The following is an 18,228-nucleotide window of genomic DNA, read 5'->3' as shown; positions in this document are numbered from 1 at the left end:
TATTTTTTAATATTTGTTGGATTGGTTGTGAGTAGAGGAGAGAGAAAACTGTAATGATAAATGTATAAAAAATACTATTTAATTAAGCATGAGAGAGAAATGTAGTGTTTTTTAGTGTAATTATAGGGATATAGATGGGGAACGGATTGAGAATGCTCTTAGCTGTCAAATTATTTCGTACGTATGTTTACTTGAGGCGCATGGCATCACTAATTTTTGTTAAAGAATAGTTCTCGTGTAACTAGTAGTTAAATATAGTGGAGGGAACGAGACGCGTATATTATTACTATTACACCGTGCGTTGTGGGATGGCATTCCATACCATCTTATCAAAAAACTTTTTAATAGGCGTCGAACTCTCAATGTGGGTAAACACAAAAAAGTGGTGGGGGTCCACCATCATCCACCTATCACATACAAACATTTATTAATTTTTTGGTTAAAGCACAATATGCTTGTTAGACAGTGAATTAGTTGAAATGCAGGGCGTTATGCAGTTTTTAACTAAAACTATAACCATAGCTTTACAACAATAGATACAACTGTTATGTTTTTTTCATAATAATCTACTTAAAATTGGTTATGTGTTGAACGGCTGTTAATTACTTAATTTTATATACATATATTAAATAATGATCCGTGATTTGTCACTTTATACTTTAAACTTACGTATCACCACTTTCTTAGTTAAAAATCATGCTAATGACTTACCATTTGTATGCCTACAAGTGAACAACCCGAGTCTCACCATTCACATAATTTAGCTTGTTGATAGTTAACACCTAGCATTAGGGAAGCAGGGCCAGGTGACCCCATAGTTTTTACTTTTATCTGTAATATATGTTTGGGAACATAGCTCAGGTTTTCGAAAGATGATCACACTAAAATAACTCATGTTCAATAAAATCAAAGTTGATACATACTGAACTAGTTAATCTTGAATACCCATGTCTAGTTGACAGTCATGATTCCTGAATCATATTAGGATACTAAAGTAATTAGCATGGCTGAAACATTCAAAGAGTTTATTACGTTTTTAACCTGACCAAAAAACTCTGTAAGTCAAGTTGTATTATTTCCTCAGTACAAATTATTTAAATTCCCAAAATACGTCCTTATCTTTTTCAAATTGAAGTCAAACTCGTCAATGAGAAGAAATCACATGATAACAAAACCCCTTCATGGATCTTCAACTTAATCAACAACTTCAATAAGCGTCGTCTCATAGTCATCGGGAGCCACAAACCCGTGCATATTCATCACGGTCGCAGCCACATTTGCTAGTCCACCATCCGGTACATCCTTCCTATACTTCACACCTTTTGCTAATCCCGGGCCTCCAATTGCAACCGGCACCTAATTCAACATCACTCCATTATTATTATTATTATTATTATTATTATTATTATCTCAAAGTCAAACAGATCAAATAAGTCAAAGCCAAAGCATTGCGGGTCAAACATTACCGGTTGAAGAGTGTGAGAGGTTTGGATTTGAACTTTGCCATCCTTGCCAACAATAGGCTCTCCCCTTCTTGTCTCTTTTCACCATGTCTTCTGCATTACCATGATCTGCAGTCACCAAATATATTCCACCAACTTGTTCTACTGCATCAAGAGTCATCTGTGTAACCACAAAGACATTGTAATTTAAGGTAAGTACATAGAATAACCAGTTTTCAGGACAAAAGTCAACATGGTCAAATTACCTTAACCGCGTCATCAGCAGCCTTGCAGGCCACAACTGTAGCCTCAATGTCACCAGTATGCCCAACCATGTCACCATTTGGTATATTCACTCTTATCTACCAACATATGAAAATACAATACTACAAATTATAAATCAAAATTTCAACCAATTAGTTATGCATAAGTTAATTCAGTGTATGGGTCAAAATTTCATTTAGGCTCGAGCTCGGCTCGTTTCACTACAAGAGCTCAAGCTTTGCTCGTTTTGAGCTATATATCTAAAGCTCGAGAGTACTTTTTCAAGCTCGAGTCGTCTCGCTTCTTCTTTTCTTAATTAAAATATGTGCATTTGTAATTGCAAATATTTATTTTAATAGGTAATTTAAGCTCTGCTGAATTCGAGCTTTTAGCAAGTCAATTTCGAGTAGCTCATGAACAGCTTACACCCGTAGTACTTGCAACGAATAAAATGTTCTATTAGTGCTTCAAACAACAAAATTTGAGTTGAAACACTAACTATTTAATAAAAATTGAGTTGACCTGGTCAAATTTGCGACTGAGAATGGCTTCTTTGGCCTTCTCACCAATCTCCAAAGCCTTCATTTTTGGTTGAACATTGAATGTAATTCCACTATCGCTTGGAATTTCCACATATTTCTCTAACTCTGCATTAAAATACCCAGAGCGATTCCCGTTCCAGAAAAATGTAACATGACCGAATTTGACTGTTAAACAAGAAGATGAAACCGGTCGTAAAATTCCTATAATCAATTGGGAATAACAAGAAGCTTTTTAAATGATAGATTTTGTTCACCACACTAAATTACTTGATTTCCATAATTTTTTATTGTTACTAGCTTCAACACACTTGTAACTAATAGACAAGTGTGAATTTCTTTGTGTTTGCTGATTTACAAGTGTTGATAAGATCAGTACTTTAACACACTAATAAAAGTATATTTTTATACCATTACAAGTGTGCCAAACATTATTTTCTTAATTAATTAGATGGATGGCCCCTGTGGTTTGGTAATACTGCAACTTTAGTCCGCAAGTTTCAAAACTACCAACTATAGACCAACTGTTTGCAAGAACGTAAGGCATTGGTCCCTAAAGTGGATAAAGGTTAACGTTTTTTAAGTAAATGCTTAATTTCAGAAACTCTAGTCCTGCGCTTTGGTCATAGTGCAACTTTATTTATCAAGTTGCAAATGTTACAAATTTGAAACAACTGTAAGCACAAACCTAACACCATTAGTTAGGGGTGAAAATGAGTCGAGCTTTATCGAGCCTAAGCTGAGCCTAAGTCTCACATAAAGTTTGTTTATTTATCATGCCCGAGCTCGAGCCTTGTATGGGAAGAATGTTTAGGCTCGTCGAGCCTTAAAAAGCCTTGTGCAGTTTTGAGTTTTAACTATGTTGGACTTCCATGTGTTAGCTTCACACGACGTAGCCGAGCTCGAGCCGAGCTTTGGCTCGTTTAAGATACTGCACACGGGCTTGAGCCTTGAGCCGCGAGCTTAGGCTCGTTTAAGATTTTTCTCAAAATATATAAAAAATAACTAAAATGTATATAAATTAGTGAATAAATAACAAATGAGTCGATCCGAAGCCAAGCTTGAGCTTTAGAAAAGATCTCAAAACGAGTCGAGCTCTCGCTCTCGTAATCAAAGCGAGCCGAGCTTGTGTACAACTGTGCCATTGGTCCCTAAATTGGATGGAGGCTAACTTTTTCTGTAAGTGAATGTGTGTGTTTTGAAACTCGGGGACCAAATTTGGTCTAAAGTTGTAATTTTTAAAACTTGGATAGTTGCAATATGATCAAACCACAGAGACTATCCGTGTAATTAATGATTCCAAAGCTAACCTGCAAGCATAGGTGCGAATCCCATTATAAACCAAATATTCACCCGAAGTCCTCTCGATCAATGGAGGTGAAACAAGATAATGCTTCGGAAGCTTCAACTCGCCATCATATTGAAGCATTCCCGCATAGCGGATTTTCGGGAACCTAACTCGGTCAAACTTATCAAAATTTTCATACTCCAGAGCTTGTGCAAGCATTGTCTTACGATCGGCCCGGAAGTTAAACGTGACAACCGCATCGCCATCGTTTATGGGGCCAATGGGCTTCCCGCTATCATCAACAATCACAAATGGTGGTAAGTATTGGTCATTTGCATTGGGAGCTTCTCTTAGCTTCTTTATACCCTCAACGACATTTTTAAATTTGTGCGGGGCTTCACCAAGAACCTGAGCGTCCCAACCGCGTTTCACAACCTCCCAGTCATTCTGCAAATGTAAAAGTTATATATTACTATGTCGGGCTGGCAATTTATGACATGGCATGTTAACATGACATGACTCGACAATTGACACGAAGTTAAACGAGTTAGTGTTTTGGCAAATGGGTTCATTTACTTAAATATTAAGTGCTTTTAGTTAACATTCATTATAAATTTGGTAACTTTATTATGTTGTGTTGATTGTGGCTTATTATTTTTAATCATGCTAAACGGGTTGACCCGTTGTTTAACTTATCGTGTTAAGTAGATTAATAGGTCGACATGATAAGTCTATTGCCTGTTTTGTCTTCTTATTTTTAATCATGTTAAACCTGATGTGTCGTATCATTAGTCTTTTAAATCGGTTACCCATAATCATGTTAAACGTGTTGCGTTGTATAACCCGCTTATTAATCATGTCCATGTTAGGGTTTAAGAAAATGACACGTTTAGTTAAATGTGTCTTTGTCTGTCAGTTTAACTGAACACGACCCCTTTTACCAGCTCTGCAGTACACGTAAGTAGCCATATCAGATTGTTCAAGGTATGAATAAAAGCCTATAAGCAATTGTGCACAAACATTTTTCCACAAGACTTATGAATATGTGTATAACAATATCAAGCGGTTCAAACATATAAAACATGAAAAAGTTACCTCATAACGGTCTAGGGTGACATACATGCAGCCCCCACCAGAAGCAATTTGTGCATCAACGCCTTTACTACGAAGCTCTGCAAGATCCTTTTCAAGTGTTTCTGCAAAATCAACACTTGACCCATCCACCACATCGCGCCCATCAGTAAGTACATGAACGCGTATCCTCTTGGCACCGTGTTCACTAGCACCTTTGAGCAATAACTGCAAAACAATAAGATGCATATCTGACCATTTGGCCCTTATTTTTCTTAGACTTATTTTCAAATTTACCCACTTTAATCTTAAAAAATTAATATTCACCCATTAATGATGTTTTTTTCTCAAAATGTGAGATTTATACATTTTGTGAAAACAAGACTTAAAAGTTAGTTAAATATCAAATTTACTCATTTCATTAAAACAATTCAAGACCAATTTACCCAGTTTACTTTAAAAGCTTTATATTTACCCTTTTCTTATAAAATTGTTGATAGGTGAATATTAAATTTTAAGGCCTGAAAGGGTAAATATGAAATTTTAATGTTTTAGATAACTAAGGGTAAATGGTCATTTCTTTATTTGTTTTAATGAAGTGTGTAAATTTGATATTTTTACTAGTTTTTAAGGGCATATATATGATGTATTCACAAGTTTGTAGCCTGTAGGGGTAATATGAGAATTGATATTTAACGATCTAGTTTTAACATTGTAACCTACTTACCTGTAGCTGATCAAGGCGCGAGTGCACGCCCCCATCACTCATCAATCCAATAAGGTGCAAAGTGTTATTTGCAAAAGATTCCTTGATGTATTTAAAACCTTCATCTTCATAAATTTTTCCAGATGCAAGAGCATTATCAACAAGTTTTGCACTGGTTGAAAAAATATAATCTTGTTAGTATAAAACAATGGCAATTAGATGATAGACAAGTTACAGATTTGACCATGCATATGATTAGCACAATTGAGTGCCAAGCTTAAATTCTTATTATACTCTTTTATAACAGATGCAATATTTCATTATTCAGCAAGATTTAGTCTGAAATTAACTACCAGTAACATAAAGAGAAAACATCAAATTATCAGAAAATCAATGACGAAAGGGAGTTAATAAAATCACCCTTGAGCAAAAATTCGTCCGGCACCAAGAGCATTATGCCCGACTTCACTGTTCCCCATGTCATCATCTGTGGAAAGCCCCACGGCCTTACCATGCGCCTTCACCAATCTCCACCGATCAGGGGCACTCTGTTGACAGCATATACCAAATCATTTTCTAGTGAAAAATTGAATTTTAATAATCTAAACTACAGACACGCACACAAATAGTGTATAATACCGACAATTAACCAGTGACACTCCTAACTTTCATTTTCGTTAATAAAATTAATCCCATTCGCATAATTATCAAGCTTTACATTCTATTTTCACTCGGTTTTGCTCATAATCATGACTTTGAGAGAAACCGAGTGGAATTTTAATGTAAATCTTTGATGATCAGACGAGAGTGATTATCCTTGCTAGCGAAATTGGAAGTTATGAAATTATTATAAGTGTAATCTCACTTGCATAATCATCATAGATTTACATTTTATTTTCACTAGATTTTGCTCATAATCATGGCATTGAGCGAAGAAACCGAGTGGAATTTAAATGTAAATCTGTGATCATAAGCCAACAATTCATATTTTGTTTTCTTAAAATCCAATTTTCCTTTTCTATTCTAACACATCAAATTATTATTTTAAACAATCGTTTAGTCTACGATCGACACAAAAAAAAATAATAAAAATCAACGGTTCCTATATTCAGATGCGATCATTATGAAACAATAATAACAAATCTAAAACACAATATGCTATACGTTAATAAATCGATTGATGAAATAATATTAGATACAGATCAGATGATACATTTTTGAGAGCATCCATGGTAGGAGTCTCGGCGACATGGATGCAGTTGTATTGGTTGGGTGAGGCTTCACCCCAACCGTCCAACACCACGACGGCGATGGTCTTTCCTTTCGGTAGTTTCGGGTGATCGCCCAGTTTCCAATTCGTTCCGGAGGATGCCGTGATTGGTTTTGGTGTGTGTTTCCGAATTACAAGAGCATGGAAGAAATGTCTAGTGATCACGTCAACTTTATAGTGGTTACAAAGTCCCTAAACTATGATGTCTTGTTTAATACTGGTCCTTGCTTCTCTTTCTTTTGCCTGTAAAATAGCTTTATAACACATTAACACGAATAAATATTTTAACAAAATTTACTTAGTGAACATCACATACTCAGATAAGAAAACATAACACCATGAACTTTAGATCTCCATCATAACTGTTCCTTAAAAATCTTCTGTATCACCCTTGTACTTTCGTATTAGTCATTCTCGCAAGGAGCAATTTGTTCTAGTTGAGCTAGGAGGTTTTCCCGTTCACCTCGTCCAAAGCCCACTGCCACTTGTCTTGGGAATTCAAAATTGCAAAATTGTTCAATAGGAGCAAACCAGCCTGCAGCCCATTCACTTCAAACTGGGCTGAGGGAAGGCATGCCCACTCCAACTTCCGAAGCCCAAACCTTGGCCTCCTGGCCCTCCTCCCTAAACTTGTAATAATTACTGATATGCTATTGAGATTTGAGAGTGGCAATTTTCTTTTTCGTGTAACGCTTTAAACTTGTATATTCGGAAATTTTTTTTGAAATGGTGTGTATTAGAAAAAAATTAGGTTAACGAGAAAGTCAAAAAAAAAAAAAAAGGATTTTGGTGTATCCGCTATTAAGAACAGCGGATTAGGAGCAAAAATTTGTAAGAGCCGCTACTGTCAATGACGGATTACAAAAAGATTCCGTTCACACATAATCCGCTATTGACAATAGCGGATTACGTTATACCCGTTACTAACCCAGTTAACCCAGTTAACAAACCCCACTAATCCGGATAACTAGCGGATAATATAAAAAAAATGTAAGGTGGTGGTAACGGATAACTAGTAAGTGGTTCTTGTTTATTCATAGCGAAACAAAAAAACAAAAAAAAAAATCTTTAGGTTTCTCTCACTACAACTAATGCAGCAGTGATGAGGAGCTCGAAGAATTTAATAACTTGCATTTAAGAGAGAGAAAGAGAGGAGAAGAAGAAGCTTACTATTAGAGAATTCTGGTTAGGTTAGTTTGGTTAATGGGTTTGTTAACTGGGTTAGTAACGGGTATAACGTAATCCGCTATTGTCAATAGCGGATTATGTGTGAACGGAATCTTTTTGTAATCCGTCATTGACAGTAGCGGCTCTTACAAATTTTTGCTCCTAATCCGCTATTGAGAATAGCGGATATACCAAAATCCTTTTTTATTTTTTTTTGACTTCCCCGTTAACTTAATTTTTTTTCTAATACACACCATTTCAAAAAAAAATTCTGTATATTCATGCCTATAACATATTTAATTTTTCTTTTAATCTTTTATTATAAGTTTCAAAATCGATCCATGTAAATGTCAGTGATGCTTACATTCTAGCATTCTACGTATAAGAAAAGTATAAATCACATCTATAGATTTTAAACCTTTTCTTCTTCGTATAATAAAAAAAAATAAACGCGTCTAACATATCGTTCGCTCATTTACCTTTGTTTATATTCATTTGTTTATATCTATTCACTTACGTTTCTTTGCATATTTATTCAAATTTATTTATTAATCATTACTAATACTTTGCTAAATCATCGAATGTTACCCAAACTTTAATTTTAATTATTAATATTATTGTCTATATTCAACTTGTGTTCGTTTATGTTCCTTTATGCGTTTTTGTGTATGTTGGTTTGTCTTCATTAGTGTTCACTTGTATTCCTTTATGTGTTTTTGTGTTTGTGTATGTTGGTTTGCCTTCGTTTGTCTTCGCTTATGTTCTTCTGGTATGCTTAAAATCAAACACAAATATGTTTCTTTTCCTCAAACAAACAAGAATACTTTTTCACTTACGTGTCCTTTAAAAGTAGTCTGAAAGTATCGAGTCGGTTACAAAGCCTTACAAACTCATTTGAGAGTAGGTTCGTGATAATGAATTGGTCATGCTAACAAAAGATCAATAAAAAATATCTACGAGAATCAACTATTATAGATTTATATCTCATGTAATTATCATAAAAAGAAAGTTAACGTCATTCATGTTTTGTAGAGAGATGTTGCATATAAAAACGCAACCAGCCACAACCTTTTCTTTTTTAAGCAGTATATGATGTTGAACTCTGCACGCCTGTTAGTTAAGGCATGATTTACTTGTGGAATAAAAAACAAAGGATAAAGTTAGCATATTTCAGGACAAAGGTTTAGAGTGTGGGGTTCCTTAACAACCCAAAGGGGTTTGATATTGTTGCGATAAAGTTCGGAGCTAAAAGAATTTATTTAGTTATTTATATAGATATATAAACTACTTTTTATTGGTTAAATAAATTTGGTAATTTAAAAGTTTATAAATATTTCTAGCTTTTTTAATATGAAAAGTTAAAATCAGTTGATTAGAGAAGCTAAAAAATATGTTAATCTTGCAACTTTATTCCAACATAATAGTGATTTAAATAAGTGAGACGACCTTTTGAAGTTAGCATGCGCTTATAGGGTTGCGACTTAGCCCCTTTTCCCTCATCATTGTAGATCATATCATGTTTGTCACGCAAAGTATAAGGGCCGAAAAATTTAGAATTTTTCAAGAATTTAAGTCCGTGGTCACGTATCCTATGGGCTATGCCACGTACCCGAATGGGCAATGGATCTAAATTCATTTGAAGAATTAAATTTTAAGAAACCGTGTTTAAAGGTTCACTATTTGTGATAGTTACCTTAGCAGAAATAATCTTTCTAAAACAAAAATGAATATTTGAAATGGAGGCAACAAGTCTTAGGTTCTAATTAGATCCCAACAATGTTTAATCGCAATGGGCCTTCAGGCTATTAGTCTTCCTCAAAACAAAAGTTGATGGGGTTGGTTTATCCAGCGCTATCTGCAATTGTGGACGTATGTGATCGCCTTTAAGTTTTAAGTTTAACACCGGATTACTCTGAGTAGCTGAACTTTATTCGTTAAACATTAAAAATAACAATAATAAAACTACTAGGTCAACTATTAATCATTAACCAAATAATCAGCCAAAAAAATGAGAATGAGGCGTATATAATAATATCAACAATATCAAACTTCATTTTTTATATATAAATGGTGATGGTGATGGTGATGGTGATGGTGATGGTGATGCTGATGCTGATGCTGACACAAATAAATATCATACACACACCTTCTGAGCTTGATCTTATATATAAAAACCAAAAAATCAAGCCTTCAATCGACCAGATTTCAAAAACAATGCATCAAAATTAATTGATCTGAATTATTAATATTCACATTGGCTATCGGAACATCTGATTGAGGACTATGACCAGTGCCATTGCAACCGTTGGATCAATCTCCGGCTGCACGGTCAAACGAAACACATCTCCGCCAAACCTCACACCTCCCACCGCCTCCTTCCGCTTAATTTCAGCCACGCGCCGCCGCTTATCGTCGTAAACAACGCATGATCTCTGCGTGTACGATCCTTCAATCTCGTAAATCACCTTCTTCATTTTGGATCCTGTAATGCTCACGTGAGCTAACGACTTCTTGTTGAGGAGAGCCACGTGCTTCGTCACCTCGATGATTCACCGCCGTGTCTCCGTCGTACACTAGCCAATTGTCCAATAGACTTAGCCTCTGTCATGTTATATTGTTAATCATCAAATCATGAGTAGGTGAACAGGTGACAATAGCAAAGACACTCGTGATCAAGATCCGCTCATTAAAAGCTTAAACCGAGTGAAACTTTAAATGAGCTTGAGTCTGATCAAGGGAGAAGACTCAATTCATTTAATAAACGAGTCTAGGTCCAAGCTTCATTTGCTTATACTTGTATTATGTATAAAATTATAAAAACATTATAAGCATATATTATCTTATATATAATGCTTATATTTAAAATGAACATAAAAAACAATTATACACACAAAGTAATTCGTAAATAATAAACTAGCCAATCCCTATACGAATAAAATCATACGTAATAAAAATCTAAACATGTCAATGTCAATATATAACAAAACTAAAATCAAATAAACAATACATTTTTCTTTTTGGATTAATTTTCAAATCAAAGGTAATTAAAAATCTAAGCATGCCAATATATAATGAAACTAAAATTAAATGAAGCAATACATTTTTCCTTTTGGATTTAGAAAATTAAAACACTTGAGCAAACCAAATAAAAAGTTTGATAAAATAGTAAATAGATTATTAAATATATATATAAGAAATCTAACGTACAAATTAAATTAACGTGTTAACTGTGAATCAAGTTTATATATGCAAATAGTGTAATTATGTAATATATTATGATATATAGCACTACTTCACACATTAATTTAATTTGTATATATCTGAATATTTAAAAATAATGAATTATACCTTGCGGCGGACGGTGAGAAGAGAGCGGCCGGCGGTGTCCATGAGGACGATCTCAGCCTTGGTTCCGGCGGCGTAATTATCGACTCGATAAACGAGATTGCCATTGGAATCGAAGACGGTAAAGCCATGGCAATTGAATAGCAAAGACTTCTTCCAAACTGTGAGGACGCAAGCAGCGGCTACAGTGGAGGAGAGCGGCTGGTGGATGTGTGGAACGACGGCGTTTGGGTAAACCTTTGCCATGACTCTGTTATCTTTGATGACAGAGAAAATGGTAAAGGTTTTATGGAAGGAAGTTGTAGGTGGATGGATAGAAGGTGAAGAAGGCTGGTTGGTTTTATAGTCTCACCAACACTACCTATTATTTATTATTATTTGTTACAATTATTTTTCTATTTTTTATTTTTTGGAAAAGTTTATTTTTATTTTGATTTGACTAGGACTCGGTTGATTGGTTGACCGTGTAGTCTTACGTGTTTAAAACTTTTTTTTTTGTATGTAAATGTTTTTATTATATTTTAAAAATGGAATATTAAGGGGTAGCGGCGCAGCTTGTTGCCCGCTTGTCTTCTGTTCGATGTATTCCAATAAACAATTAATATGGCAATTATGAATATTAAGTATTTTATATCAAACGTTTAAGCTATCTCACCCACATTCTTTTATTAAACTCCTTCAACCATTTTCTTTTATTAATTTGTAAACCTTAAATTATTTTAAAAAGTTTAGTTTACTTTATAAAAATGCAATGCAAGGTTCCAAAAATTTGTTGGTCCCATATATCAATGATATCAAATTATCAACGTAGTTTTAATAACACTTGGTTTACAATTCAAAAGGGGCTGTTTTTGTTGCCCATTTGATTTCAATATGCATCTATTTTTTTTTAAATAATAACAAATATAAATAAAAAATTTAGACCGACTCGTTTATAAGTTATGGATGGAAAATGATAAGGCGTAAAGGTCTAAAGAGACTTGCGAGACACTCTTGAAATTTCAGCATGCTTGAATTTTCAAGAATTTTGTTATTGAAAATTTGCAATGGCTATTTTGTCATACGCATACTCTTTTGTGAGACTCTTGAATTTTCCACACTCTTGTAAGACTCAACTTTCCTTCTTGTCAATAATTGCGTCCAAAGTCCAAACATTAAAGCAAAAATCTTTTATGGTTAATTTAAATAACTTAGTGTTATGAGGGTGAGTGAAATTTGGGGTTGGATGGCTGTTGGTAGATAAGACGACAGTCGGCAAAAATGGGGTGAGTTGACATGGCCGGTGCCGTCCTTAATTAACTCTCATTAACATACCGGAGAAAGAAGAATGTCCCATTTTTCTTTCCTAACGACCTCTACCTCCAATCAAGCTTTCTTATTTTTTGTTGACTTCGGATTTCAGGACCATACATGTATTTAACAAATCAAGGTACGTAGTTGATTAGTATGAAGTTCAAAATACTATTATAATATTTTACTTTATTTTATCTCAATTTTATTATTGGACAAATTTTTTTATCATGTTTACTTGTTAGCTATTAGTCATCGTCAAGTTAAGAATTAATCTTTGACTGGTGAATGTTGTTTGTTATTGACTTTTGTGTTTACATTTAATATCCTTACGTTATATAATTCAAATAATATAAGTAACCAGCATATGTAACCAATTTTAACTAAAAATGTTTTAAAAACCACATATTATCTTGTATGTTGAGACACATGGTAGAAGGGAGAAAGAGAGACGATGATCAGGTTGCAGGGTGTATATCTAAGACAACATATATGAAAGTTTGAAATCAAATAAAACGAATGGCAATAGTTGATAGAGATACTATTAAGGCTATCCGCTATGGTGAGGGGCATCGAAGCCCCTCCACGGTGCCACGTCAGCATCACATGGGCACCGGGGTCTTCGAAGTCCTTTTCCATAGCGTCCCGCTATGGTTTAAAGCCCCCTTGGGCGCCCCATGCCCCTCCACGGTGCCACGTCAGCATCACATGGGCACCGGGGTCTTCGAAGTCCTTTTCCATAGCGTCCCGCTATGGTTTAAAGCCCCCTTGGGCGCCCCATTATATATATAAATATATATGTATACGTGTATGTGAGAGAGAGAGAAGGCGTCGGTTATCCAGAAGCCCCCCCCCCCCCCCCCCCCCCCCGCGGTGTTCCCTCCTCCACGGCGCCCTTTTCCCCCCTCCTTCGGCGCCCACTCGATTAACCCATATGTATTTAGTTTTATTTTTTACATTATCGCTAACTTAATTTCTTTATATCGGGTTATCGCTAACACTTGGTGTTGTGTACGATCTCTTGATCCTCCCTCTGAAACACAATAGTTCCAAACTCATGGTCAAAAACCCAACATCCGTTGCTCCATAGGGTCCATGTTTTCGAAAACATAGATCCAGGCCTTAGCTATCGCTACTTCTTCTTCACAGCTCCATCTTCATGACGCAATTCATTAGGGATTTGATTGATCCATGTAAAAATTGTTTGAAATTGAAGAGAATGAAAAAATTTGTTGTAGAATATTGTGTGTAAAAATTGAAAGAGATGAAGATTTAGATATGAAAACAAATATGGGGTATTTATTTAATGAAATAAATTTAAAAAAAGAGTTGTTCAACTTAGGGCTGTCACTTTTACCCGAAACCTGACCCGGAAAAACCTGTATCCAAACCCGAACTAACCCGGCCCAAAGAACCCGAACCCGAGAAAAGACTAACCTGAATCCGAACCGAAGTAATTTGGGTTGGTTCTCGGGTTTGATTTATAAGTTTTGGGTCAACCCGAAAAACCCGAGTAAACTTCTAGTTTTAAATTAAATATGTTTTTAGGTATAATAAGCTAAGTCTTAGCCACTAAAGTGATATATTTTAAATATATTTATAATAAGCTAAGTTTTAGCTACTAAAGTGATCATACTCTAGCTCTAATTGACTGTTTTCACTAACTATTATCGATCGATTGTTTATTATTAATTTATGTTTTTCGTTTATTACTAATAGCAACCGAAATTGAACAACCAAATCACGCCTGATTGAATACGATTAAGGCGCGAGTTAGTTTTACTCCTCTTTTGAATTGTTCTATCAAGTTATGTTGGTTTGTTATTTGATTATTTGTGTTATAAGCAAAAAAGAATGCATCGTTTTAGTTTTAGTATTGTAGTTTTTAATTTTTTTTTGTTTTTGTGTTTTTTTTCTTTTGTTTGTTTGTTTTCTAGGATACTCAAAACCCGATTAACCCAACCCGAAAAAACCCAAACCCGAATTACCCGAACCCGAAAAACTCGTAAGAGATTTGGGTTCGGTTTCGGGTCAAGATTTAAAACTTTGAAACCCGAAAAACCCGAAAAACGAACCCGAAGAACACCCCTAATCAAAGTCATCACCGCAGAAAATAAGGGGTGACGGCGGTGTAGCCCTAGGGTAATACTACCCCTTGGGTGGTACCGTGAATCACTCCATCCGCCCTGTGATACTATTTAAGTTTATTATATAAATATTTTTTATATAAAGATAAAAACACACAATATGAACTAGGAAAGAGGTGGGAGTGGGGCTGCTTATCCACCCGTCCTTTCTAGACTCTAATGGCCAGTATCTACACTCTCCCATGCCCATCGTGGGCCCTTTTTATGACATACTAAGTAAATATATTTAAATGACGAATAATAGCTTAATTAAGAAACTATTAATTAAACAAGTATCATTAAGAGTTTAATGCAATGCTTTGAAAACTTGACCGGTAGTTAAGTCGACTATATTGATGGTTTGTCGAATCATCAGCTAACTACTAATTTACCGACGAATGGAGAGATATAGCATCGGTTTTCATCGATCATCGATAATTTGAATTTTTGATCGAATCACTTAAAACAGTCAATGTCTATTATTCTAATTGGTTCAAGGAGTTTTTGAAAAGTCGGCGGGTTAACCTTACAAAATATCTTTTATTTTAAATTAAAACAAATGGTCATATTTAATTAGAAGATTAAACATATCAATTGGATACGACATATAACACAAATTATTTATTAGACATACCAACCACCTAAAATCAATTTTTCAACTAAAATATGGCTGGGTCGGCATAAGTAATCCAACACTGAATGGCACGTGATGTTAGATCATGATTAGATTGCCCCTTTCTACTTCTGGAAGACCCTATGGGTTATTTTGGTCATTTAAAATTCCTTGTTCTTTAACATACAATTAATTGAATCGGAAGTTGTTTTGTTTTTTAGTATTCATAGCATCGGCATGCATCCTGATGTTGAAATTCGGAGTGAGTAAAAAACCGAATTAACCGAATCGAAATCGAATTAACCGAAAAAACCGTACCGAAAAAACCGAACCGAAGCATTAACCGACGGTTAATTTTTTGTTTTTTTGAAAAACCGAAATTTAGGTTTCAATTCGGTTATCCATTTTTAAGAAACCGAAAAAACCGAACCGATTGATGATGATAAAGATCATCAAGATGATGAAGAATGGACTAAACTCTTAAGAAAAATAAAATAGATGATGAATGAAGATCGAGACTAAACTTTTATTGCTTTTTAACTTTTAAGCTCTATTTAGCAACTTTGTATTCGTATAATTCCATGTAACACGTGCCTATTTTTGTTTTCTAAAGTCAATATATATGTGGATTGTGGTACTCTAGAACGTTCTTATACAAGCTTAAAATAAGCATTTTTATTTTTAATTTTTTTTGCAATGCCAACACATAATTGAAAAAAACACCGAAATTAACCGGAAAACCAAAAACCGAACGGTTTGCATATTCAAATAACCGATTACTTTGGTTTCGGTTTGGGTTTCGTCTAATAACCGAACCGAACCGAACCGTGCTCAGCCCTATCTGAAATCCACTATGTACAACACTATTAAAGTTATTATATATAGTAGCCTAAAAACGCACATTGTTTACCCAATCATGAAACCGTGTATAAAATAATGTTGTTTTGAATATATTACGTACTCGATAAAACTTTTTATCCTTTACGGATAAAATTTTGTTCAGTCATGTCATCAGCTTTTAAAAATACAGAAACTCATATACTGTTAATTTGTACGTTTTTAGTTGATTCTCAATTTTAACCAACTTTATCTTTGTTTTTTATTTATTGAAATGAGATATCTATTAGACGATATTATTTTAAAAAAGTATAATAATAATTGGTAATAAAAGAATACAAACTTGTGATTAAGAACTAGTTATGTGAAGGCAGGATCATAAACCATCCGCAGAGTGCTACGAGTTCCAAAGGTAAAACTTGATATGATTTAAATAAGATATTATAGCGTCACCATCTCTTGTTAATTACATCTGAAATTGTAGGGTTACAATAAGTATAATAATGTTGGATGAAAAGTTGACTTGAAGTCTATAAGCGTGCCCATGGGCCGTGGGCCAGGACCGGAGGTTCGTGCAACATCAACATGGCATGTAAACGATGCTCAAATAGTGTTGGAAGAAGATGGATACCCATGCATAGAAAGTGATCATCCAATATATGTGGTTCTTGATCTTCCTATCCATATCTGTTCACCACTTTCTATCATATGAAAGGAGATGGATTTAGTTGTAATTAAGTCAAAATTCAAGTACAGGGTTAGAAATGAAAATATGAAAAAATTGTAACTCGTCCCTGACGACAATACAAACCATGTGATTATTATGACAATTCAGACGAAAAAGACCCAAAAACTAGAATAGGCATATTTCGGGTTAGAAAATAAGTTATGAAAATCATAATGCCTCGATGAGTAGACAATGAAAAGAGTTTTAGCAGACCACTACTACAAGCTCAACGGTACGCTATGTGGCAATAAAGACCGAAACACAGATCTGACACGTGTAGCATGGCTCATCAATTGGTAGCAGACGGTTACCAATTCCTTAGTGGCCTTCTAACCCGAAAAAATACGTGTTCCATGACTAATCTCCGACGGACGGTAGTGGTTCGCTACCATATTCTTAGCTATCCATTACGAGTCCTAAAACGACCTATAAATGGTGAGTCTAAGGAGTTCATTTGATTCATTAACAATTTTGAATTCTCTCTCACTCATACTCGTATTCTCGATCCTTGCTTGAGCTTCTTCACCAACAAGAAACCCCTATCCTTGTGATAAGTAGCCGAGAGAAAAGGATGGAGGTTCTGCCCGAACACTAGAAGCCATAATCACGACTTTTAGTTGCAAGATAATATAGTTTAATTGGATTGACTTGTAGACCAATATAAAGCAATATAAATTAAACAAGTCAGGAGATGCGAGGAAGCATGCTTTTTTGAGTGTATTATGATGTTCGGGGCCAGGCCCCCTAACCAATGAGGGTTCAAAGGGTTGGCTAGGGTTAGTGGGCAACGCCCTTGGTATCAGCATCCAAGGGGTGGCAAGTGGCAACCCCTGGAATGGATTTCCGAGAAATAAAGTCTTGCAAGAAGTACAAGAAATTTTCACAAGAATTAATCTAGACCTTTTATTTATTTTTTTTAATCTTAAATGTTTAAAGGTACATGAAAAGGGTATAAACATATTTTCTCTTCAATTAACAAGAATAATTAAACCATAATATTTTTCTTTTGCAATTAACATAATTAATCAACCATGGCAATTAAAAAAGACAAAAAAAAACGTTAATTTACTTTTATAATTTCTTTCTACTCTCTTGATTTATTCATACACATATACAAAGTTTCTTTCAACTCAATTTACCTACATCTTCAATCATCGACACACAAATTTAAGTGTTGGGCTTGCAAGCGATAGGTGGTGGGCATGTGGGTTCAAAAATCAAACATGTCATTTGTTTTTTATTTTGTTATTCTAATCATCTGCAAACCATTGCTAACTGTGCTCAGCCAGAATGGCGTAGTGGGCCAAGACGGGAACCGGGCCTTAGCCACCAAGAGTGACTCCATTGTGTATTGTATATGTAAGTTTGTGTCATGTTTCTTTTTTCTAGAGCCTTGACTTGGAACAAATTTCTTTTTCTTATTTATTTATTATTATTATTATTATTTATTTTTTATTTTTTTTTTTGCAAACGCTTGACTGTTGATGGCCCTTTTCTTTCCAATGGATGCCCACGTATATGAAACCTATAACTAAAAACCTTT

The 18,228-nt window shown here is 34.7% G+C and overlaps 2 pseudogenes across 2 annotated transcripts; both read right to left on the bottom strand.

Annotated features, from left to right (window-relative positions):
* Positions 1–1,147: 1,147 nt before the first annotated feature.
* Positions 1,148–6,847, bottom strand: LOC143625883 (2,3-bisphosphoglycerate-independent phosphoglycerate mutase-like; annotated as a pseudogene). The gene is made up of 11 exons (XR_013152338.1): positions 6,799–6,847; positions 6,524–6,750; positions 5,731–5,858; positions 5,332–5,482; positions 4,629–4,832; positions 3,556–3,980; positions 3,333–3,340; positions 2,229–2,413; positions 1,709–1,804; positions 1,467–1,623; positions 1,148–1,356 (listed from the first exon to the last, which is right to left on the bottom strand). The product of XR_013152338.1 is annotated as a 2,3-bisphosphoglycerate-independent phosphoglycerate mutase-like (transcript).
* Positions 6,848–9,984: 3,137 nt separating this feature from the next.
* On the bottom strand, positions 9,985–11,381 carry LOC143625922 (protein LURP-one-related 8-like; annotated as a pseudogene). Its single transcript, XR_013152345.1, has 2 exons — positions 11,096–11,381; positions 9,985–10,348 (listed from the first exon to the last, which is right to left on the bottom strand). The product of XR_013152345.1 is annotated as a protein LURP-one-related 8-like (transcript).
* Positions 11,382–18,228: the final 6,847 nt, after the last annotated feature.

The sequence above is a fragment of the Bidens hawaiensis genome, unplaced genomic scaffold (assembly GCF_021521415.1).
Source record: "Bidens hawaiensis isolate Kalapana, Puna unplaced genomic scaffold, B.hawaiensis_p1.1 tig00004242_1, whole genome shotgun sequence".
NCBI classification, from domain to species: domain Eukaryota; kingdom Viridiplantae; phylum Streptophyta; class Magnoliopsida; order Asterales; family Asteraceae; genus Bidens; species Bidens hawaiensis.
This window is presented reverse-complemented; position numbering and strand designations above follow the sequence as displayed.